General features: G+C 37.0%; 1 protein-coding gene across 4 annotated transcripts in view; it reads left to right on the top strand.

Annotated features, from left to right (window-relative positions):
• PACC1 (proton activated chloride channel 1) overlaps window positions 1–25,400 on the top strand; it is a 109,440-nt gene that overhangs the window by 16,469 nt on the left and 67,571 nt on the right. The gene's annotated exons all lie outside the window — the stretch shown is intronic.

Here is a 25,400-nt window from a genome sequence, read left to right as displayed (position 1 = left end):
TTCTACCTCTCAGACCATTGCTTCTAGACTCCTCTGCAGAGTCCTTCTCCAGCTCTTCAGTGTTGAATCTTTGCCTTAGGCCCTCTTCTCTCACTCTCTACCCTCTTCCTGGGCAGACTTACCCAGACCTCTGTTTCCTCACATGTGACTCACATATTTACACTTTTAGCCTATAAACTCCAGACCTATATGACCTATATATCCATTGCCCAGTGGCAGTTCTACTTGGATGTCTCAAAGGTACTCTAAACTCCACATGTCCAAAATTGACCTTATGATCTATCCACTTATACCTTAGTCTTCTTCCATTCTTCCCAATTTCCAGGAATGGTACCACCATACTTCCTATTGATATTTGGAGCCGTCATTCTTTTTTTTTTCCTTCCCCTCCCCTCCCCTCCCCTCTCTCCTTCCCTCTCTCCTTCCTTGCTGCTTTTGCTGTCTGTGTCCGCTCACTGTGTGAACTTCTGTGTCTATTTTCTCTTTTTGTCTTCTCATCTTTCTCCTCTAGGATTCACGGGGATTCAGTCCTAGGGACCTTTGATATGGAGAGAGTTTCCTTGTCAGTTTTGCCACCTCAATTCCTGGTCTCTCCTGCTCTTCACCTTGACTCTCCCCTTCGTCTCTCTTGTTGTGTGTCATCATCTTGCTGCATGACTTACTTGCATGGGTATAGGAGATTTGGGCTCGAAGGGTATCGGGAATGAAGATAAAGAAAGAAGGGATCAGGGGGTTCTGTGAGTAAAGACTCATCAGACAACTTTATTGTTTACAAGGGGCTCTATATATACCCCAGTCTGTTAACAAGCAGCAACATGCAGTTAACTATTAGCATTCCTCATCATCTAAGGAACTCAAAAAATCTCATCTCAAGGTACAAAGTCTAAGTGTTCTAAATTCTAAGCGTATGTGTTCATCTTTTCTTTCAGCCTGCAACAGCTTTGTCCTGTTTGCTCGGAACTCTTAACTCCTGCATTCCTTAGGTTGCAGGCGTAACCATGGAAACAGCATGTCTGTCCTTGCGAGACCACTATGCCTTAGTTTTCAACATTTTCCCCTTTTTGTTTTAGTCAAGGCGACTGTACATGTCTTAGGTTGCTCTCCTCTCAAGAATCATACCCGTCATTGACTATCAGCCAAGCTCTTTGACTAGGGGAAGTTAATGAAATGCTTTCATTAGCACCAAATTATTAGCATGTCCCATGGCTGTTACGCTTTGCAGTTTTCTTCTAAAGCACTGTGCAGCACAGGCAAAAATCATGAGCAACAGAACAAATATGATTAGCCCTATTCCTAAAGCTGACAAGAAATGCTGTGATTTCCACCAGTTAACTGGGTTAAACTTTGTAATATGTGAAGTCATGTCTGAAAAAATATCCTTATCATTTGCTACATGAATTTGATTATGAGACCCATTTCTAATATTTTTCTTTGTAATTCAATTATTTCCAGAGAGATATTACTTTCATGGCCTAGCAAATGATTCTTAAATTTTTCCCATACCATATCTGATGAATTATAGGCAAGACGAGTAATACAAAAGTTGCTTTCATTCCAATCACAATTCAATCCTCTTACCAAGTTTAAATTATACAATTGATCACCAATATACAAAACAGCCGATTCTAAATCATTTTCCTGCTTATTCAACTGTTCATCAATGTGTTCGTGGCTATGCCACAAGTCACTAGCGTTTTTATGCTAATCGTGTGCATATTGCTATGTTTGCATGGTTTCATGTAAGGCTATGGCTGCAGTAGCAGCTGCAGTAATAATTCCAGTCAGTCCCAGGATGCTGACAATACAAGTTCAATAAAACGTTTTGTTCGCTTCAGAAATTCTTGTGCCAAGTGAAGTAGCAACTGGCTTTCAGGGGAGGATTGCCAAATCTGCATCATTCTTACAGGTATCCAAATGCCTCTTCTTCTTGCCATTGTTATTGTTTCTCCGTCCTGCAACACATTTTCTGATAGACAAGTATACAAGGCACCATTTTCATAAAACAATGAGTCATTCTTAATAGTTATCTTACCAGTTATGAAAACAAGTGGATCTCTAACGCAAGCTTTAAGATGATACATTTGATTAAGGGTCAAGTACTGTCCTGTATTATTTTTATTTCCCAACCATTCATAAGTAGGGGCAATTCCAAGAAATATTTTCCACAAATTCTTTTGTATATTAGGATTATAAGTGTCATTAACCCAAGGGGCCGGTATCCATTTTCCTTTGTATTTCCACACAGTGTATTTTTATTAGTAAATATAATTCGTTCATTCATAGGCCGTGAAAAGGGTTGTTGCATATTACTGATTACCTGACTTTTATTGTTAAGTCCATACCAAGCAATTCTGCCATAGTTATTACTGGGAGTCCCCATAGGAGTACTATCCCAAGCTATTCCATAGGAATCATTAAAAACTACAGATCCTCTTCCTATATGGCATTCTTGCCATCTTTCTTTCTTTCCAGGTTCTTGGGGTGGACAAATACAATTCCGTGTCTTCGTCAGAGAAGAATTGTATGATGGAAATACCATTATTAATAATTCGGTACTGTTAGCTTTCATAGTTATTATAGTGTGATTTTGTGTTTGCATACAGGGTGGACTTATTCCTATACATAATGGTCTAATCAAAAGGAAGGGTAAGATTATTTTTTTTTCCCCTTTTTCGTCAGGTTTTAAGGGTAGTCTGTCATCTATAGGCCCAGGAAACACATGTTTTATTCAAAAATATAGGAAAAGATGGGTCTCCCCATGTTAGAGCACCTACTAGAGGTAGGTTAGGAATGTAAGCCCAATAAGTATGATTTTCACCTGCATGACCCAGAGTTACCAACAACACAATCAAGAGAGGGGGAATCATCATCAAAATTCTTTCTTCTCCTCTATCCATGGTTTAATCCATCGAGCTGGCAGCCAAATTTGTTCCTCGTCTTCTGTAATGACAAGAGCCTATCCTCGCCCCCCAATTTTTACCATAGCAGGGTACCATGTATTATCTAAAAGCTTTTTATAATATGTCGGTTGTTGAAGGTTTTTACAGTGTCTTGATTTTCCTTCCCAGAACCATCTAACTGCTGATGTATGAGTGTTAGCCTGAATGTTAGGAATGTTCAGAGTGCAAAGGACTTTGCTTAATATACTACTGGCAGTTTAAACTCATCTCTGTTATGTCTATGGGGGATGTCCCTTCATTTCCCCCTTTTTTATGTAAAAAATCCCCCCTTCCCCGGTTGTCTGTTCTCTGTGTCTATTTAATGCATCTTGTTTCTTTGTCCGCTTCTGTTGTCGTCAGCAGCACGGGAAGTGTGGGCGGTGCCATTCCTGGGCAGGCTGCACTTTCTTTCGCGCTGGGCGGCTCTCCTTACGGGCGCACTCCTTGCGCGTGGGGCTTCCCTACGCGGGGGACACCCCTGCGTGGCAGGGCACTCCTTGCGTGCATCAGCACTGCGCATGGGCCAGCTCCACACGGGTCAAAGAGGCCTGCGGTTTGAACCGCGGACCTCCCATGTGGTAGACGGACGCCCTAACCACTGGGCCAAGTCCGTTTCCCTAAAAATTTATATAAATAGGTTTTTAAAATACCATTAGTTTTTTCTACAATAACTTGTCCTTGGGGGTTATAGGGGATTCCAGTACCATGTTGGATATTCCATGTTTTACAGAAATTAGAAAATGATTTACTAGTGTCTGCAGGGCTATTGTCAGTTTTAATCTTATTAGTCCCACCCTTAATAGCCATAGTAGCAAGACAATGATGAATAACGTGTTTTGCAGTTTCTCCTGTCATAGCAGAAGCTTAAGGAAATCCACTACATGTATTTACAGTTACATGGATGTATGCTAATTTGCCAAAAGTAAATTAATCTCCATACTTTCAGAAAGAAAAGCAGTCTCAATATGGTTAACAGTATAGCAAACATAGTCAAAATCAGCTACTATATTAATGGGTTCATGTACATCAGAAAGTAATTGAATAATGGCTGACACTTCTGCTTTGGTTGGTCCCATACTATTACATTGATGACAAAGGCAGTGTTTTGAAAAAATGTTAGAAATTTATTTGATGGTAAATGTGTATCAAGTATCTCAATAAATTAGAAAGAGCAGCCTGCCATAATAAATTGTTTTGCCATAATTCAGTAAATACTTTTGTTTAATATTATGCTGAAACAATGGTAAATTTTTCAGGAATTTTATACACTCTTAAGTATTCATATGAACTTTTTACTCATACAGCTTTAATTAACAGAGGGTTAAAGAATTCCATTTAATTTTATAATACTTTTAAACATTTTGCATTCAACTTATATTAAAGGAACTCAGCTATTTTATTACTTTCTTTTTTGCAAGGTAAAAAAATCTTTTGCAAGAGTTTGAAATAAGATACTTTTTAGGATTTGACTCTGAGAAAGCAGGTTTGAACATTATGTTCCTTTGAAAATGATAAGACTTGCTTCTTTTTAAAAAACTAAGGAAATGATATGGTTAAACTATAAGAAGCTATTTTGATAAAACAGACTTTTTTTTTTTTAAAGATTTATTTTTTATTTATTTCTCTCCCCTTCCTCCCCTGCCCCAATTGTCTTCTCTCTGTGTCCATTTGCTGTGTGTTCTTCTGTGACTGCTTCTATCCTTCTCAGCGGCACCGGGAATCTGTGTTTTTGTTGCGTCATCTTGTTGTGTCAGCTTTCCGTGTGTGTGGCGCCATTCATGGGCAGGTTGCACTTTTTTTCGCGCAGAGCGGCTCTCCTTACGGGGTGCACTCCTTGTGCGTGGGGCTCCCCTACGTGGGGGACACCCCTGCGTGGCATGGCACTCCTTGAGCACATCAGCACTGTGCATGGGCCAGCTCCACATGGGTCAAGGAGGCCCTTGGTTTGAACCATGGACCTCCCATGTGGTAGGTGGACGCCCTATCCATTGGGCCAAGTCTGCTTCCCAGACAGACTTTTTTTTGTATACTGATTTTTCAGGAGAAAAACTTTTTGTAAACTTTTACTAAAACAGACTAAGTGATGTAGGCTATGGGTGGGTGGGTGGGTTATTCATATATTCGTCGATAACCTGAGCAGTATGTTTTCTGTGTGGTGCATTTGGGACAGTGAGAACTGCAGCCCTGCTCTTGGTAACTATGACACAACTCCAGTTCTGGAGAAACAAGTTAGCAAAGCAAATTCTATAAAAATGGCAGACCAAATGTGCTAAAAGCTTATCTAGAATGTATGAAGTCCATGCTAAAAGCTTACCTAGGATATGGAAGATAAATGCTAATTCAAGCCTATTGAGCACTGAAACAAAAGGACCATTTGGCCCTTCCTTTCTGTATAAAAGGAACTCAAAAATCTTGTTTGGGGCTTGGGTTTGAAACAGAAAGCTCCTGAGTCCGGCCAGCCGTCAATAATTTTTTCTTTCTCAAAATCATTCCTGAGTTTTGGCCTTTATATATGCAAATTATTGAACCTCTCTTGACCTCTACAACATAATGACTTGAGAAACCTTAAGAAATAACAAAATTTAACTTTGTATTAGTATACTAATTGATACTAAAACTTTTAAAACTTTATAGCCAGACCCATCAAATCTTACTTAACTTTAATCATAAACTTGTCAAAATAATGATTCAATTTGGATATATGCAAATATAACTTTTCTTTCTCTCAAATACCTAGTATCATGCAATACTAGAAACAGTTATTAGAAACAAGTTGGCAGGAGAGGCTGGCTGCCAACATGATTTTCTGTTATAAAATTACCTTTTGTTGTTATTATCAATTCAGTTTTTGTTTAACAATGACTTTTTGGAATTAGCCATTTAAACACTTTAAACAATGCTTTCATAAACATTATTATTTATAACCATATAGACTATAATTATATTATTCTAAGACAAATTTTACCTTTACAGAACATATTCCTTTACCCAAAGTTACCACAATATCCTTTATAACTTACCACATGCATTCAAGTCCTGTCCTGCATATGTTCTTTCTGATTTTGTGAAAAGCAGCTGTCTTATTTTAGGACAAAATATACTTATTTGAACAAACTTATCAAATTTTAGTTAGCACATCTACAAACTTTTACCTTTTAAAATATTTATTCAAGTTTTACATCTTTTATTTTATGAAGAAAAATATTCATTTCAGTTTAGGCAAGAGCTATTTTTTATGAAGAGATAGTAATTTCATTAATTAAGACTTATAATTTTTATCATTGTAGAGAGCTCAACATTAAAATTTAAGTATTAATATAAGTGATTATTTAATTTTTGGCCATTTCAATAGAGCTCTTTTAGAAATTTTTATTTATTAATTTATATTACCATCCGGAGGTATCAAAATATACACTGATGTTGAACAAACAGCCAAACACAAAACACGTACAACACACCAATAGAAACATAAAGTTTATAATTTAACTCATAAATTTTACTTTCTTACGTTTTCGGTATAGCTGTTTTCAAGTTCTCCATTATTTCACATCTTAGATTTTAATATTTTTAAGATTTCTTCTGGTATCCATGTTGCCTGTAACATGCAAGATTGTGCTTGGAAACACTTTTATTAGTTATTAGCAAGCAGTTAAGATAATTTGAGCAGCATAAATGTAGTTAAGCTTTTATTTAGCAGTTTAGACAGACCATTAACATGAAGTTTTTAGATCACTACTTTTTAAGACTACACTGAGATTTGAAGTTCAGGAGTAAACTATTGATTTAAAACCAAAAATTCCTTTTAACACCTTGATAAAAATTTTGTACTAATTTTATTATTTTGGTTAAATATACCCAATCAGAATTAGCATAGAAACAAAACAGAACACCAATGTTGCCATGTTTTTCTCCTTTTCCAGCGGTTTAATTCTATTAACCCCCACTAGTTCACAGCTACATTATCATGTAGACAGCAGGGGGTTTACAGAGTTGCTGCCAAAATAATTTCTTTATCTTCGTTAGCACTTTAACAGAGTTTTTTTTTTTACAAGCCTGATTTCACTAACAAGGGTCTTATTTAGCACTTCTGCCTGTTTTAAATCTTTCAGTAGTTCAAAAGGTATTGGTTCATGATGAAACTCAACGCCCCCTTGCGGATTATTTATATCTGATAGAGTTGGGAGTAATATAACTGGAAAAGCTGATAATAATTGCATGGCCTCCGCATCTTCTTGTCGAGATCCTTGCAACAAACAGTGCATTAAAGGTGTTTGAGGAGTGGAGTTAGGAACAATTATCTTATTAATATAGGGTAAAGCATCTGCCATATCTGAAAAAAATATAGGTGCTGAGGTCAAAGCGGCCATAAGTGGCAGCCCATCAGGTGCAGTAGGTTGAACTGGATATAAGCTAGTATGAGCACCTGGACGAGATATGTGGAGATTGGACATTTCATTAGAGCAGACGGTTATCTTCTTATCTATAAAAGGGTTAGTACTAGGATTAGCCATAAAGCCAGGAGAATCTCTGTCTTTTGGCTCAGAATTTAGTTCTCCCAAATAACCCTCCATTTTCTGTTTGTTGATGGGTTTTGGAAATATAGTAATTTCTTCTTCATCAACTTCCTCTGATTGCAAAGGATCTAAAGTGGCAGCAATTTGGTGGCACAAGGCCCACACAGAAAAAGGAATGGATTCCCCTTTGATATGCTCTTCATAAAGCTTTCATTACACATCTCCACAGTTTCAAATTTAAAACATTACGCCCCTGAGGCTGAAACCAACAACAATGCTTTTGTATTAAAGCAAACAATTCTAGTAACTCAGAGATTTTTACAGGCACCCCAGTAGTTTTCAACAAAGTTTTTAACACTTGCAAATATTCTTCCACATGTCCTGGTTAATTACCCATTACCCTGATGATCCACGGAAATGTTACAGTTATACAATTGAAAATACTTCACTGTTACTTACCAAAAGACTCAAGTCAAACTTCTTTGGATGACATTCACAACCCTCGCAGGAGTCCTTTCTGCTGGTTCCTCGATATTGTTTTGGAGGACATTAACACTTCTTCAAGCCCCATGTTGGGCGCCAGATGTAGAAGATTTGGGCCTGAAGGGTATCAGGAATGAAGACAAAGAAAGAAGAGATCAGGGGGTTCTGTGAGTAAAGACTCATCAGACAACTTTATTGTTTACAAGGGGCTCTGTATATACCCCAGTCTATGTGAGAACAAGCAGCAACATGCAGTTAACTATTAGCATTCCTCATCATCTAAGGAACTCAAAAAATCTTATCTCAAGGTACAAAGTCTATGTTCTAACTTCTAAGTGTATGTGCTTATCTTTTCTTTCAGCCTGCAACAGCTTCGTCCTGTTTGCTCGAAACTCTTAATTGCCACATTCCTTAGGTTGCAAGCATAGTCACGGAAACAGCACGTCTCTCCTTGCGAGACCACTATGCCTTAGTTTCCAACACACGGGCACTAGACTTTGCTGTGTGTGCACTCAGCTCGCCACATGGACACTGGCTCACTGAGTAGGCACTGGCTCACCGCGCAGGCACTTGTGCTGGCATTCGGCTTGCTATGCAGGCACTGGCTCGCCGTGCAGGCATGCTTTCTCTTTTTCCTTTTCATCAGGAGGCCCCAGGGATAGAACCCGGCTCCTCCCATATAGTAGGTGGAGACCCTATCACATCTACTTCCTGTCATTCTTTTTTAAAATTTTAAGTTAATTTAAAATTTCCTTTAAAGTTTCTTTTGAAATAATTTGAAATGTACAGGATAGTTGCAAAGAATTATTCCAAACCCATTCAGAGAATGCGGTGTACCACCCTTTCCCCAGATACCAATATCTGCCAATTTTAACATTTTGCCACATTTTCCCTATCACTCTACTTATACAGCTATCATTTCTCTATTTTCTAAAAATTTTGAAAGTAGCTTGTATACATCATGGTCCTTGAAAACAGTTATTTCTCAGAAACAAGGATATTCACTTCTGTAACCACCTCTGCTGGTTTGAGTCTTTTGTGTGCTTAAGGAATCCTATTCTTTTTTTTTTTTGTAATACACGTTTCATAATTCTGATAATTGTGTTCATATTCATATAACTGTGGGAGGAATGTTGCAATAATTTTACAGGTACACACAGTTTTATTCATCTTAGCTTGATCTTTGCAGAAATGCATTTATTGCCTCTTCAGTGAGTGCGTGTTTTGTTCTTCTCAAGATATATGATTTTGTTTACTTCAATATTTTTCATATTCTTTGGCCTCAGGAATCACTTAGATGAGATAGCGCCATTGTGGCGAGAGCATGACCTTTCCAAAGGTACTCTTCTGTTATCTGGATTCCTTGGAATCCGCTTTCTGCAGTCTCGCAGTCTCGGAATGTGCACCTGATCGTAGGGCTTCTAGAAGATTATCCATTATGCCAGTCTCATCACCTTCTTTGTTCATATCAATGAGTTGTTTCTTTTTCTTCTGCTGTTCCAATTTTTCTTGCTCAGCTTTCTATTTTGCAAGCTTGGCTCTCTCAGTCTTCTCTTCCATTTCTCTTCTCTTATTGTTTTTTTCATTGCTTCCAAAAACAAAGTTCAGAAGTTGTTGATATCGCCAAAAAACTCTTCTATGCTCACTGTTTTAGAGTCAAAAGTGAAGTATTCACCAAGATTCTTATAGAGCTTCATCATGTTGTTGTGCATGGCTAACAGTTTTTCATATTGGTCTCTGGCATTCTTTGTAAAGCTCGTCATCTTTTCTACAAACTTATCATGTTGATTTTCTGTTTGGGGGAATTTCTTGATGTCACATTCCAGATGAACAATTTGTTGTTCCATTGTTGTAAGGTTGCTCTTGAGTAGTTGAGCTGAAACTTTGGAAGTTTGAGTTTCCTGGCTGCTAAATCAACTACCAAACAATGGGTTGGTTTAATAGTAGGAATTTATTGGCTTGTGGTTTCAGGAGCTAGAAGGCTTGCATCCTCCTGTGATCAGTATCTTCTAGCTGGTCATCAGCAATCTTTACAATTCCTTGGCTTTTCCATCGTATGGCAATCTACATGGCAGCATCTTATCTTTTCTCTTCTGGATTCTATTGACTTCCAGCTTCTGGTTGTTCCCCATGGCTTCTCTTTCTGAATCCTATTCATAAAGTGAACCCATTGCTCTGCCTGCAAACCCATTGTAGATGGGGCTTTTTGATTAGATCACTTTTTAAAAAAAAGTTTTATTTTATTTATTCATTCCTACCCCCCTCCAGTGTTTGCACTTGCTGTCTGCGCCTCTTTTTTTTTTTCAGGAGACACTGGAAACTGAACCTGGAACCTCGCATGGGGGAGGGAGACACCTAATGGTTTGAGCCACCTCCACTCTCTGTGTGTTGTGTTTCTCATTGTGTTTCCTTGTTGAGTGTCTACATTGCATTAGCTCACCATGCCAGCCCATTGCATCAGATCACTGTCTTGCTCATCTTCTTTAGGAGGCCCTGGGAACTGAATCCAGGATCTCCCGTGTGGTAGGCAAGTGCCCAACTGCTTGAGCCACATCTGCTTTCTTGATTAGATCACTTTGATTAGAGCACTTCAGTTAAAGGTCTTTGAGTAGATTGTGGAACAAGGGTGGGTCTTAATCCTCTTATTGGAGTCCTTTAAAAACAGAAGAATAAAAGACACAGAAAAAAGCTGCGGTGACAGAAGCTGAAGTTAATGAACCTGGGAGAGAGACAAGCAGTCTGAAGCAGAACTAACAACAGAGCTGGAGGAGAAGGGAAAGACAGAGGACACCACTGCATGCCTGATAGCCCACAGCTGAACTCAGGTAGACTATGAGACTGGAGGAGAAGGCAGAAACTGGCAGAGCTGCCATTGTGCCTTGCTAAGTAGCAAGAGTCCAGGATGGCCAGAAGCCGACCTTCAGGGAGAGAGCTTTGCCTAAAACCTTGATTTGGACACTTCCACAGCCTTAGAACTTTCAGCTTTTAACCTAATAAATTCCCATTATAAAAGCCAACCCATTTCTAGCATACTGCCTTCAGGAAACTAAAATACCACCTTTAGTACAGTTATCAAGTTCAATTTTGATTGGGATTGCATTGCATCTGTAAATCAATTTGGGTAGAATTGACATCTTAAAGATATTTAGCTTCCAATCCATGAACGCCGAATGCCCTTCCATTTATATAGGTCTTCTTTGATTTCTTAGCAGTTTCGTAGTTTTCTGTGTCCTTTACACGGCTTGGTTCAATTTATTCCAGATATTTTATTCTTTTTGTTGCTTTTGTTAATTGATTTTTTTCTTGATTTCATTCTCAGAATTCTATTACTAGTGCATGAAAGCACTGCTGATTTTTGTGTGTTGATCTTGTACCCCACCACTTTGCTGGACTTGTTTATTAACTCTAGTAGTTTTGTTGTAGATTTTTCAGGTCTTTCTATGCATAGGATCCTGTTGATCTTTCACCATTGAATACCGTGTTAGCTGTGGTTTTTCATATGTGCCCTTTATGTTGAGGAAGTTTCCTTCTATTCCTATTTTTCCAAGTGTTTTTACAAGAAAGGATGCTGGATTTTGTCAAATGTCTTTTCTGCATTTGATAAAAGGAGATCATGTGGTTTCTCCCCTTTGTGTTGTTAATGTGGTGCTTATGTTGAACCACCCACTTCATCATGATGTATAATTCTTTTAATGTGCTGTTGAATTTGATTTCCAAGTTTGTTTTTTTTTTTTTTGTTTTTTTTTTTTGAGGTATTGGGTCCAGGGTTTGAATTTGGGACCTTGTATGTGGGAAGCCACATACCATATCTTGAACCATATCCACTCCCTGAGTTGACTTTTCTGTTTGTTTGCTTGGTGTTTTTGTTTGTTTGTTTGTTTTTAGGAGGCACCAGGGACAAACCTGGGACCTCGGATGTGGGAAGCAGGCTCTAAACTGCTTGAGCCACATCTGTTCCCCGAGTTGGGTTTTTTCTTTCAAGTTTATTTTATTTCTCCCCTCCCACCCCCATCATTTGTGCTCACTGTCTGCTCTCTGTGTCCTTTCATTGTGTGCTCATCTTTTTTTTTTTAGGAAGCACTAGGAAATAGACCCGGGACTTAAAGCCATCTCCACTCCCTGCTTGTTGTGTCTCTCATTGTGGTTCCTTGTTTTGTCTCTTCATTGTGTCATCTTGTTGCATCACTTCACCATGCCAGCCCATCACATACAGCTCACTGTCTTGCTCTTTTTCTTTAGGTGCTACCGGGAACTGAACCTGGGACCTCCCATATGGTAGGTGGGTACCCAGCTGCTTGAGCCACATCTGCTTCCCTCCCCAAGTTGGTTTTTTCATTTGTTTGCTTTTAGGAGGCACTGGGAACCGAATCTGGGACCTCCCTTGTGAGAAGCAGGTGTTCAACCACTTGAGCCACATTGATTTGCATGCATTTTGTTGAGGATTTTTACATCCATATTCATGAGAGAAATTGGTCTGTAATTTTCTTTCATTGCAGTTATCTTTATCTGGCTTTGGTTTTAGGGTGATGTTGGCCTCATAGAATGAGTTCAGTAGTGATCCCTCCTTCAAATTTTTTGAAGAGTTTAAACAGGATTGGTGTTAATTCTTCTTGGAATGATTGGTAAAATTCATCTCTGAAGCCATCTGGTCTTGGACTTTTCTTTGTTGGGAGGTTTTTGACGACTGATTTAACCTTCTCTTTCTTTCCTTCTGCTTGCTTTGGCATTAGTTTGCTGTTCTTTTTCTAGTTCCTCCAGGTATGCAGTTAGGTCTTTGATTTTAGTGCTTTCTCCTTTTTTCATGTAGGATATAAATTTGGGTTTACAAGTTTTCCTCTCAGCTCTACCTTTCCTGTATAACATACATTTTTATGTTGTGTTCTTTTTTTTACTCCTAACGATTTATATTGATTTCCCTTGCAACTTCTTTTTTTGGCCAACAGATTGGGTAAGAGTGTGTTAATTAACTTCCATATATTTATGGATTTTCTAATTCTCTGCCTGTTATTGATTTCCAGCTTCATTCCATTAGTCAGAGAAGATGCTTTGTACAATTTCAATCTTTTAAAATTTATTGAGACTTGTTTTGTGACCCAACGTGTCCTCTATCTTGAAGAAAGATCTATATGCACTTGAGTAGGATGTATATCCTGCTGTTTTGGGGTACAGTATTCTGTATGTGTCTGTTATGTCTAGTTCACTTATCATATTCATGTTCTCTGTTTCCTTATTGATCCTCTGTCTATGTGTTCTGTCTATTGATAAGAGTGGTATATTGAAGTCTCCCACTATTATTGTAGAGGTGTTTATTTTTCCCTTCAGTTTTGCCGGTGTTTACCTCATGCATTTTGGGAGACCATGGTTGGTGGAGTGCGCCTTTTATTAATATATAGTGTCCTCCTTTGTTTCTTATAATGGCTTTTGACATATTGTTTTGTCCAATATTAGTATAACTATCCCACCTCTTTTTTGGGATGGAATATCTCTTTTCAATCTTGTACTTTAAACCTGTTTGCTTCTTTGGGTCTAAGATTAGTCTCTTGTAAAAAAATCTATAGGGGGATCACGCTTTTTTATCCATTCTGCCACTCTGTTTTTTAATTAGGGAGTTTAATCCATTAAAATTCAGTATTATTACTGTAAAGGCAGTATTCAGCCATTTTGTCCTTTGATTTTTTTAATGTAATATTTCTTTTGTCTCTTTTCCTTTATTATATTCTTTTCTGTATAGTTGATCTTTTGTGATGTTTCTGACCGATCCCTTCCTCATTTCTTCTTCTGTATATTTTTAAAATACTTTCTTTGTGGTTACCCTGGGGTTTATATAACACAGCCTACATCTATAACCTACTAATTTGAAAAGATACCAACATTCTCTGCTCCCATATCTGTTTCCCCTCTTATGTTGTTTTGTCCTACCTTACCACTTTATATTTGAATGTCCATTATTAGGAAATATGCCTTTTTCTTGTTAATCGTGTTTTGACTCTTAGAGGAATTAAAGAGTAGAGTTGTATATTGAGAGACTATTGGGTTTTGTGTTTACCCTTACTGATAACCTTCATTTCTTCACACTACCCCAAGCCACTTTCTCCATTTTTTGCCCCCAACCTGTAGAACTCCCTTTAATAATTCTTACAGAGCATCTTAATTGTTATTAATGCATCTTAATTGTTGTTAATGACCTCTCCCAGTTTCTGTTTATCTGTGAATATTTTAAACTCTATCTCATTTTTGAAGGGCAGTTTTTCCAGTTAAAGAATTTTTGGCTGGCAGTTTTTCTCTTATAGTATGTTAAATATATCATTTCACCTCCTCCTTGCATCTTGGTTTCTGAGAAATCAGCACTTAGTCTTCTTATGGATCCCTTGTATGTAACAGATCGCTTTTCTTTTGCTGCATTCAGAGTTCTCTCTTTATCTTTGGCCTTTGACATTCTGATTAGTATGTGTCTCAGAGTAAGTCTATTAGGATTTATTCTGTTTAGAGTACATTGCCCTTCTTGGATACGTATATTTATGTCTTTCATAAGAGTTGGGAAATTTTTGGCTATTATTTCCTCTAATATTCTTTCTGTGCCTTTTCCCTTCTCTTCTTCTGGGACAGCCATGACTTGTGTTTTTTCTATTCTTTTCTCTGTTTGTTTTTCTGACTCTATCATAATTTTGATTGTCCTGTCTTTTAGTCCCCTGCTTCTTTCTTCTACCTGTTCAAATCTGCTGCAATATACCTCTAGTGTATTTTTAATACGTACTATTGTGCTTTTCATTCCCATAATTTCCATTGTTTCTTTTTGTATTTTCAAATTCTTCTCTTTTTTGGAGGGGTGGAGGGGAAAGTTGTGAGTTAACAAAACAATCAAACATACTATACATGATTCCCATACATTGCCCCATCACCAACACCTTTGTTGTGACACATTTGTTGCAAATGTTGAAAGAACATCATCATAATATTACTGCTGTCTATAGTCCATAGCTTATATTTTTTTCCTACAAACTAGCCTATTACTTGCACCATGTACTAGTATTGCACATTTGTTATAGTTCATGAGAGAATGTTCTCATATTTGTACTGTTAACCACAGTCTATGATTCATCTCAGGCTTCATGGTGTTATATGGTACCCTGCCTTGTTTAATCCATTCAAAGTGTATGCTCAGTGGCTCTCACTTTTCATCATAGAATAATGCTGTCATCAGCCCAGTCCATTTCAGAATGTTTTCATTAATCCAAAAGGAAAAATACTCTACATCCTTTTATCCCCCATTATTGACCCTTAGCATTGATATAGTGCCTTCTTTGCCATTACTGTGAAAATATTATGATATTACTCTTAACTATAGTCTATACATTACATTCGTTGTATTTTTCCCAAGTATCTCTATGTTCTTAATACCTTATAATAAATAAACATTCTTGTATTTGTTCCATTAACCACAATCATCATCCACCACCAAAATCACTACTTTATATAGTCCCTAGATTATCCTCTAGCTTTCTTTCAATTGACATTAACTTCCCTAGGCTACTCCTTTCAACTATAATCACATTTTAAAATCAGCAGTGTTGATTGTACTCACTGTAAGTGTTACCATCATCTCTAACCATTTCCCCACATTTAAAATCCCCCTTAATAAACATTCTGCATATATTCAGCATCAGCTTCCCTTTCTCAACCCACATTCTATCTCATGGTAACCTATACTCCCTATTTTAACTCTCTGAGTTTATTCATTGTATTTAGTTCATAGTAGTGAGACCATACAATATTTGTCCTTTTGTGTCTGGCTTATTTCACGCAACATAATGTCCTCAAGGTTCATCCATATTAGTATATGTATTCCAACTTCATTTCTTTTTACCACTGAATAGTATTCCATAGTATGTATATGCCACATTTTGTTTATCCATTGGTTGAGGGACACTTGGGATGTTTCCATTTTTTAGAAATTGTGAATAATGCGACTATGAACATCAGTGTGCAAATGTCTCTTTGCCTTTTTGTTTTCAGTTCTTCTGAATATATTCCTAGTAGTGGGATTGCTGGATCATATGGTAGGTCTATATTTAGCTTCCTGAGGAACCACCAAACTGAATTCTACAGAGGTTGCACCATTTTGCATTTCCACCAACAGCGAAGAAGTGTTCCTGTTTCTCTGCATCCTCTCCAGCATTTGTAGTTTTCTGTTTTTTAAATAATGATCATTCTTTAAGGCATGAAATTATATCATTGTAGTTTTGATCAGCCTTTCCTTAATAGCTAGTGATGTTGAACATCTTTCCATGTGCTTTTTGGCCATTTGTATTTCTTCTTTGGAAAAATTTCTGTTCTTTTGTCCATTTTTAAAATTGAGTTGCTTGTATTTTTATCATTGAGTTGTATGACCTCTTTTTTTTTTTAAAGATTTATTTTTTATTTATTTCTCTCCCCTTCCCCCCCCCCCCCACCCCCCCAGTTCCCTGCTCTCTGTGTCCATTGCCTGTGTGTTCTTCTGTGACTGCTTCTATCCTTCTCAACTGGGCGGCTCTCCTTATGGGGCACACTCCTTGCATGTGGGGCTCCCCTCTGTGGGGGACACCCCTGTGTGGCACAGCACTCCTTGCGTGCATCAGCATTGCACATGGGCCAGCTCCACACAGGTCAAGGAAGCCCGAGGTTTGAACTGCGGACCTCCCATGTGGTAGGCGGACGCCCTATCCATTGAGCCAAGTCCGCTTCCCTGTATGAACTCTTTATAAAAGATGGAAATCAAACTCCTATTGGATATCTGATTTCTGAAAATTTTCTCCCAATGAGTAGGCTGTGTTTTCACTTTCTTAAAGTCTTTTGAAGCACAAACGTGTAATTTTGAGGAAGTCCCATTTATCTGTTTTTTTCTTTGGTTGCTCATGCTTTGGGTGTAAAGTTTAAGAAACCACCACCTACCACAAGATCTTGAAGATGTTTCTCTACATTTTCTTAGAGTTTTGTGGTTCTAGCTTTTATATTTATGTCCTTGCTCCATTTTGAGTTAAATTTTGTATGAGATATAAGATAGGGGAACTCTTTTTTTCTTTTAGCTGTGGATATCCACTTCTCCCAGCACCCAAGTAATGAAGTGAGGATCCTCAAACATCATTATTTTTTTTTAAAAGACATTATTGGCTATTCAGGGTCCCTTACCCTTCCAAATGAATTTGATAACTGGCTTTTCCATCTTTGTAAAACAAAGGCTGTTTGAAAGTTTTATTGAGATCATGTTGAATCTGTAAATCAGTTTAGGCAGAATTGACATCGTAATATTTAGTTTTCCAATCCATAAACACGTAATGACCTCCCAGTTCTTTATGTCTTTTTTGGTTTCTTTTAGGAATATTTTGTAGTTTTCTGAATAAAGGTCCTTTTTGTCCTTGGTTAAGTTTATTCCTAATATTTTATTCTTTTAGTTGCTATTGTAAATGGAATTTTAAAAATTTCCTCCTTAGATTGTTCATTAGTAGCATATAGAAACACTACAGATTTGTTGTTTTTTAGGAGGTACCAGGGATTGAACCTGGGACCTTGTACATGTGAAGCAGGCGCTCAATCACTGAGCTTCACCTGCTCCCCAACACTACTGATTTTTATGTATTAATCTTGTATCCTGCCCTTTTGTTGAACTCTTCTATTAGTTCTAGAAGCTTTGTTGTCAATTTTTCAGGATTTTCTAGATGTAGGATCATATCATCAGCGAATAATAAAAGTTATACTTTTTCCTTTACTGTTTAGATACCAAAAGATGGTAACACTTACAGTGAGTACAATCAACACTGCTGATTTAAAAATGTGATTATAGTTGAAAGGAGTAGCCTAGGGAGGTTAATGTCAATTGAAAGAAAGCTAGAGGATAATCTAGGGACTATATAAAGTAGTGATTTTGGTGGTGGATGATGATTGTGGTTAATGGAACAAATACAAGAATGTTTATTTATTATAAGGTATTAAGAACATAGAGATACTTGGGAAAAATACAACGAATGTAATGTATAGACTATAGTTAAGAGTAATATCATAATATTTTCACAGTAATGGCAAAGAAGGCACTATATCAATGCTAAGGGTCAATAATGGGGGATAAAAGGATGTAGAGTATTTTTCCTTTTGGATTAATGAAAACATTCTGAAATGGACTGGGCTGATGACAGCATTATTCTATGATGAAAAGTGAGAGCCACTGAGCATACACTTTGAATGGATTAAACAAGGCAGGGTAGAATTACCTTGTGAAGCCTTCTGGTCTAGGGTTTTTCATTTCTGGGAGGTTTTTGATAACTGTTTCAAACTTCTTTACTTGTGATTGGTTTGTTGAGGTCTCCTGTTTCTTCTAGGGTCAGTGTGAGTTGTTGATGTGTTTCTAGGAATTTGTCCTATTTCCTCTGCATTGTCTAGTTTGTTGGCATACAGTTGTTCATAGTATCCTCTATGATCTCTCCTGTTTCTGCAGGTTCAGTAGTAATGTCCCTGTTTTCATTTCTGATTTTATTTGTATTTTCTCTCTTTTTTCATTGTCAGCCTAACTAAGTTTTGGTCAATTTTGTTGATCTTCTCAAAGAACCAGCTTTTGGTTTTGTTGCTTCTCTGTTACTGTTTTTTTTTCCCCCTCAATTTCATTTGTTTTTGCTCTAATCTTTATATCTTTCTTTCTCCTTGCTTTGGAGTTAGTTCGTTTTTCTTTTTCTAGTTTCTCCAGGTGTGCAGTTAGAACATTGATTTTAGCTCGCTCTTTTTTAATGTTAGCGTTGAGGGCTATAAATTTCCCTCTCAGCACTGCCTTCCCTGCATCCCGTAGGTTTTGATATGTCGTGTTCTCATTTTCATTTGTCTCAAGATATTTATTGACAGCTCTTGCAATTTCTTTGTTAACTCACATCATTTAAGAGTGTGTTGTTTAATCTCCATATATTTATGAACTTCTCCTTTTTCCACTTGTGCAATCTGTACCAAGCTGTATTAGTCAGGATTCTCTATGGAAATAGAATCAACAAGAGATAATCTGTCAATAGTATGCAATTTTATAAGAGTCTCTCATGCAGCTGTGAGGATGCACAAGTCCAGGTTCCACAGGCAGGTTGCAACCAGGTGCTCCAATGAAAGTCCAGTGAAGGTTCTTGATGAGTTCTGGGAGATGCTGGCTGTCCAAAGATGAGCTGGGAAATTCTCTCTCAATGCTAGAATCACTTCCCCTTTTAAGTCATTCAACTGATTGGGTTAAGCGTCACTCATTGCTGATGGCAATCTTCCTGATTGATATAATTGTAATCAGCTATCTATGATTTACCTCTGTAGTAAAGTCAATGGTGACTAAAGTCTATAAATGCCATTGTGTTACAGTTAGCCCAATGCTTGCTTGACCAAACAATTGGGCACAGTTACCTGGCTGAGTTGACACAATAGTCTAACCATCACAGTGATTTTCACCTTTATTCCATTATGATCAGAGAAAGTACTTTGTATAATTTCAGTCTTTTTATTTTACTTTTTCAATCTTCTTAAATGTACCGAGACCTGTCTTGTGACCTAACATATGGTATATCCTGGAGAATGATCCATAAGCACTTGAGAAAAATGTATATCCTATGGTTTTGGGATGTAATGCTCTATAAATGTCTGTTAGGTCTAGTTAGTTTATCATATTATTCACGTTCTGTTATTTATCCTCTGTCCAGATGTTCTGTCCAATGCAGAAAATTGTATATTGAAGTCTCCAACTATTATTATAGAGATGTCTATTTCTCCCTTCAGTTTTGCCAGTGTATGTCTCATGTATTTTGGGGCATTCAGTTTAGGTGCAGAAATATTCATTGTTGTTATTTCTTCTTGGTGAATTGCCCCTTTTATTAATATAGAGCACCCTTCTTTATCTCTTACAACAGCTTTTGATGTAAATTCTGTTTTGTCCAATATTAGTATAGCTGTCCTACCTCTTTTCTGGGTACAGTTTGCATAGAATATCTCTTTCCAACCTTGCACTTTCAACCTAGTTGTGTCCTTGCATCAAGGTGACTCTTTTGTAGACAGCATATAGGTGGCTCATATTTTTTAATCCATTCTGTCAGTCTAAGTCTTTTGATTGGGGAGTTCAATGTTATTACTATAAAGGCATTACTTACTTTGTCCATTTTATCCTTTATCTTTTTGTTGCCATACCTTACTTTTGTCTATCTTTTTACCTTTCAGTTACCCTTGGTAATATTCATATCTATACTCTTCTCCAATTTTTTTGTCCTTGTCCTTTACTTTCAGGCTGCGAAACTATCTTTGGTATTTCTTGTCAATCCAGTTTTTTGGTAGCTAGCTCTCTGTTTTTGTTTGTGAAGACTTTAAACTCACCTTCATTTTTGAAGGACAGTTTTGCTGGATAAAGAATTCTTGGCTGACAGTTTTCTCTTTCAGAACCTTAAATATATCATTACTGCTGCCTTTTCACCTCCATGGTTTCTGATGAGAGATCAGCACTTAGTGTTATGGAGCTTCCCTGTATGTGATGCATTGCTTTTCTCTTGCTACTTTCATAATCCTCTCTTTATCTCTGTCATTTGACATTCTGAAGATTAGGTGTCTCAGAAGAAGTCTATTCGGATTTATTCTGTCGGGATCATTGTACTTCTTGGATATTGGTATTTTTGTCTTTTATAAGGTTTGGGGAGTTTTCAGTCATTATTTCCTTAGATCTTTTTTTTCCTACTATTATTTTTTTTTCTGGATACATTAAAAAAATTTTTTTTGAATCATACAATATGTTACACAGTATATTTGGTTCATAGTAAGGCAGTCATACAGTATTTGTCCTTTTTTGTCTGGCATGTTTCACTCAGCATAATGCCCTCCAGGTTCATCCATGTTGTCATATGCTTTATGATTTCATTTCTTCTTACAGCTGCATAATATTCTATTGTGTGAATACACCGCAGTTTGTTTATCTGTTCATCTGTTGATGGACACCTGGGTTGTTTCCAGCTTTTGGCAGTTGTGAATAATGCCACAGTGAACATCAGTGTGTAGATGTTTGTTCATGTCACTGCTCTCCGTTCTTCTGCTAGTGGTAATGGTATTGCAGGATCACATGGCAAGTCTATATTCAGCTACTGTAGGAACTGCCAAACAGTCCTCCACAGTGGCTGTACTATTCGGCATTCCCACCAACAGCAAATAAGTGTTCCTATCTTTCAACATCCTTTCTAACACTTGTAGTTCTCTGTCTTTTTAGTAGTTGCCATTCTGATAGGTGTGAAATGATATCTCATTGTAGTTTTGATTTGCATTTCCCTAATCACTAGTAATGTAGAACATTTCTTCTTGTGTTTTTTGCCATTTGTATTTCTTCTTTTGACTGATGTCTGTTCAATTCTTATGCCTATTTTTTAATTGGATTGTTAGTCTTTTTATTGTTAAGTTATAACATCTCTTTGTATATATTGGATATTAAACCCTTATTGGTTATGTGATTTCCAAATATTTTCTCCCATTGAGTTGACTGCCTTTTCACCCTTTTCACAAAGTCCTGTGAGGTGCAAAAGTGTTTAATTTTGAAGAGGTCCCATTTATCTATTTTTCCTTTTGTTGCACATGCTTTGGGTGTAAGGTCCAAGAAACCACCACCTATTACAAGGTCTTGAAGATGTTTTGCTACATTTTCTTTTAGTAGTTTTATGGTCCTGGCTTTTATAATTAGGTCTTTGATCCATTTTGAGTTGGTTCTTGTACGGAGAGTGAGATAGGGGTTCTCTTTCATTCTTTTGGTTATAGATATCCAATTCTCCCAGCACCATTTGTTGAAGAGACTGTTTTATCCCATTAACATTAACTTGGTAGGTTTGTCAGACACCAGTTTTACTGTACAGGTGAGGGTTTATTTCTCGATTCTCAGTTCTGTTCCACTGGTCAGTCTGTCTGCTTTATGTCAGTACCATGTTGTTTTGACCACTGTAGCTTTTGTAATGTTTCAAGGTCAGGCAGTAACATTCCTCCCATGTCACTCTTCTTTTTTAGAATGCTGGCTGTTGGGATGCACTTTCCTTTCCAAATGGATTTGCTAATTGCTTTTTTTAATTCTGTAAAGTTAGCTGTTGGGATTTTGATTAGTATTATTGAATTGAATCTATAAAGCAGGTTGGGTAAGATTGACATCTTCATGATATTTATTCTTCCAGTCCATGAACATGGAATGTCTTTCTATTTGCTTAGATCTTTTAAATTTTCTTTAACTGTTGTTCTGTAGTTTTCTGTACATAGGTCCTGTACTTCTTTGGTTAAATTGATTCCTAAGTATTTGAATCTTTTTGTTGGTATTGAAAATGGAATTTTCCCCCTCATTTCCTCCTCAGATTATTTGGTACTTGTGTTCAAATCATTACTGATTTTTGCATGTTGATCTTGTATCCTGCCACTTTGCTGAACTCATTTACTAACTCAAGTAGCTTTGTCGTTGATACTTGAGAATTTTCTAAGGACAGGATCATGTCATCCACAAACAGTTTTACTTCCTCTTTTTCTATTTGGATGCCTTTAATTTTTTTTTTTTTAATTACCCTAACTAGAACTTCTAGTACAATATTGAATAACGGTAGTAACAGTGGGCATCCTTGTCTTGTTCCTAATCTTAGCAGGAAAGCTTTCAACCTTTCTCATTGAGTACAATGTTGGCTGTGGGTTTTTCATATATGCCTTTTATCATATTGAGGGATTTTCCTAATATTCCTATCTTTTGAAGTGTTTATCAAAAAAGGAAGCTGGATTTTGTCAAATGTCTTTTCTGTGTTGATTGAAATATCTTGTGGGTTTTTTCCCTTCAATTTGTTAATGTAGTATATTATGTTGATTGATTTTCTTATGTTGAACCAGCCTTGCATACCAGGAATAAATCCCACTTGGTTGTGATGTGTAAGTCTTTGGATATGTTTTTGGATTTGATTTGCAAGTATTTAGTTGAGAATTTTTGCATCTATGTTCATTAGAGAGATTGGCTTGTAATTTTTTCTTGTATCTTTGTCTGGCTTTGTTATTAGGATGATCTTGGCTTCATAAAGTGTTTTGGGTAATTTTCCCTCCTCTTCAATTTTTTTGAAGAGTTTAAACAGGATTGGTATTAATTCTTTTCAAAATCCTTGGTAGCATTCACCTGACAAACCATCTTGTCTGGGACTTTTCTTTGCTGGGAGATTTTTTTATGACAAATTCAGTCTCTTTAAATGTGATTGATTGTTAAGTTCTTGTATTTCTTGTAGCGTCAGTGTACACTTCTAGGTTGATTGTGTATTTCTAGGAATTTGTCCATTTCATCTAGGTTGTCTAGTTTGTTGGCATACAGTTTCTCCTCATATCTCTTATGATTCTTTTTATTTCTGTGGGGTCAGTTGTAATACTTCATTTCTGATTGTATTTATTTGCATCTTCTCTCTTTTTTTCTTTGTTAGCCTAGCTCTAGGGGTTTGTCAATTTTATCTATCTTCTCAAAGAACCAGCTTTTGGTTTTGTTGAATTTCTCTCTTTTTTTTGTTCTCAGTTTCATTTGTTTCTGCTCTAGTCTTTATTATTTCATTCCTTCTGCTTGCTTTGGTATTGGTTTGCTGTTCTTTTTTTAGTTGTTAAGTTAAATCTTTGAGTTTAGCTCATTCTTCTTTTTTAATACAGGCATTTAGGGCTATAAATTTCCCTTTCAAGAGTGCCTTGCTGTATCCCATAAGTTTTGGTAAGTTGTGTTCTTGTTTTCATTTGTCTCAATATATTTACTGATTTCACTTGCAATTTCTTTTTTGACTCACTATTTAGGAGTGTGTTGTTCAGCCTCCACACATTTGCAAATTTACTTTTTTCCTGTCTATTACTGATTTCCACTTTCATTCCTTTATGATCTGAGAAGGTGTTTTATATAATTTCAGTCTTTTTATATTTATTGAGAGCTGCATTGTGCCCTAATGTGGTCTATTCTGGAGAAGGATCCATGGGCACTTGAGAAGAATGTATTATATAACCCGCTGAATTTGGATGCTCTCTTCTGTGTATGTCTGTTAGGTCTAACTCATTTATCATAGTGTTCAAGTTCTCTGTTTACTTGTTGATCTTCTGTCTAGTTTTTTATGTAATGATGTGAATGGAGTGTTGAAGTCTCCAGCTATTAATGTTGAGATGGCTATTTCTCTGTTCAGTTTTCCCAGAGTTTGTCTCATACATTTTGGGACACCCTGTTTAGGTGCATAGATATTTATGACTGTTATATCTTCCTGGTGGATTGTCCCTTTTATTTTATTTTATTTTATTTTATTATTTAAAGATTTATTTATTTTTTAAAAAATTTATTTCTCTCCCCTTCCCCCCCACCCCACTTGTCTGTTCTCTGTGTTTATTTGCTTCGTGTTCTTCTTTGTCCACTTCTGTTGTTGTCAGCAGCACAGGAATCTGTGTTTCTCTTTGCTGTGTCATCTTGCTGTGTCAGCTCTCCGTGTGTGCAGTGCCATTCCTGGACAGGCTGAGCTTTCTTTCACTCTGGGCGGCTCTCCTTACGGGGCGCACTCCTTGTGCATGGGGCTCCCCTACGCGGGGACACCCCTGCGTGGCATGGCACTCTTTGTGTGCATCAGCCCTGCACGTGGGCCAGCTCCACATGGGTCAAGGAGGCCCGGGGTTTGAACTGCGGACCTCTCATGTGGTAGACAGACTCCCTAACCACTGGGCCAAGTCTGCTTCCCCAGATTGTCCCTTTTATTAATATATAATGGCCCTCTGTATCTCTTACAACTTTTTTGCATTTAAAGTCTGTTTTGTCTGATTTTAGTATAGCTACCCCTGCTCTTTTTTGGTTACTATTTTCCTGGAGTATCTTTTTCCAACCTTTCGCTTTCAGCCATTTTGTATCCCTGGTCTAAAGTGAGTTTATTGTAAGCAGCATATGGATGGCTCATGTTTTTTTATCCATTCTGTCAGCCTGTATCTTTTGATCGGGGACTTTAATCCATTCACATTCAATGATGTTATTTTAAATCCACTATTTACTTCCACCATTTTATTCTTTGGTTTTCATATGTCCTATCATATTTTTGTCTGTCTTTTTACTCTTTTGGTTATCCTTTCTGCTATTCTTTCTTCTATACTCTCCTCTAAGCCTCTCCTGTCTTTTTTCTTCAGGTTCAAAGGCTTCCTTTAATATTCCCTGCAAAGGCAGATTCTTTTTTGCAAACTTCATTAGTTTCCATTTGTTAATGAATATTTTAAACTCACCTTCATATTAGGACAGTTTTGCTGGATATAGAATTCTTGGCTGGCAGTTTTTCTCTTTCTGTATCCGAATTGTATCATACTACTGTTTTCTTGCCTCCATGGTTTCTGAAAAAAAAACCATACTAAGTCTTACTTTACATCCCTTGTACATGATAGTTTGTTTCTCTCTTGCTGCTCTGAGAATTTTCTTTATCTTTGTCATTTGACATTCTGAATAGTATGTGACTTA

This window comes from Dasypus novemcinctus, chromosome 13, assembly GCF_030445035.2.
Source record: "Dasypus novemcinctus isolate mDasNov1 chromosome 13, mDasNov1.1.hap2, whole genome shotgun sequence".
Lineage (NCBI taxonomy): Eukaryota > Metazoa > Chordata > Mammalia > Cingulata > Dasypodidae > Dasypus > Dasypus novemcinctus.
The sequence above is the reverse complement of the archived record's forward strand: the minus strand, read 5'-3'. Positions and strand labels throughout refer to the sequence as shown.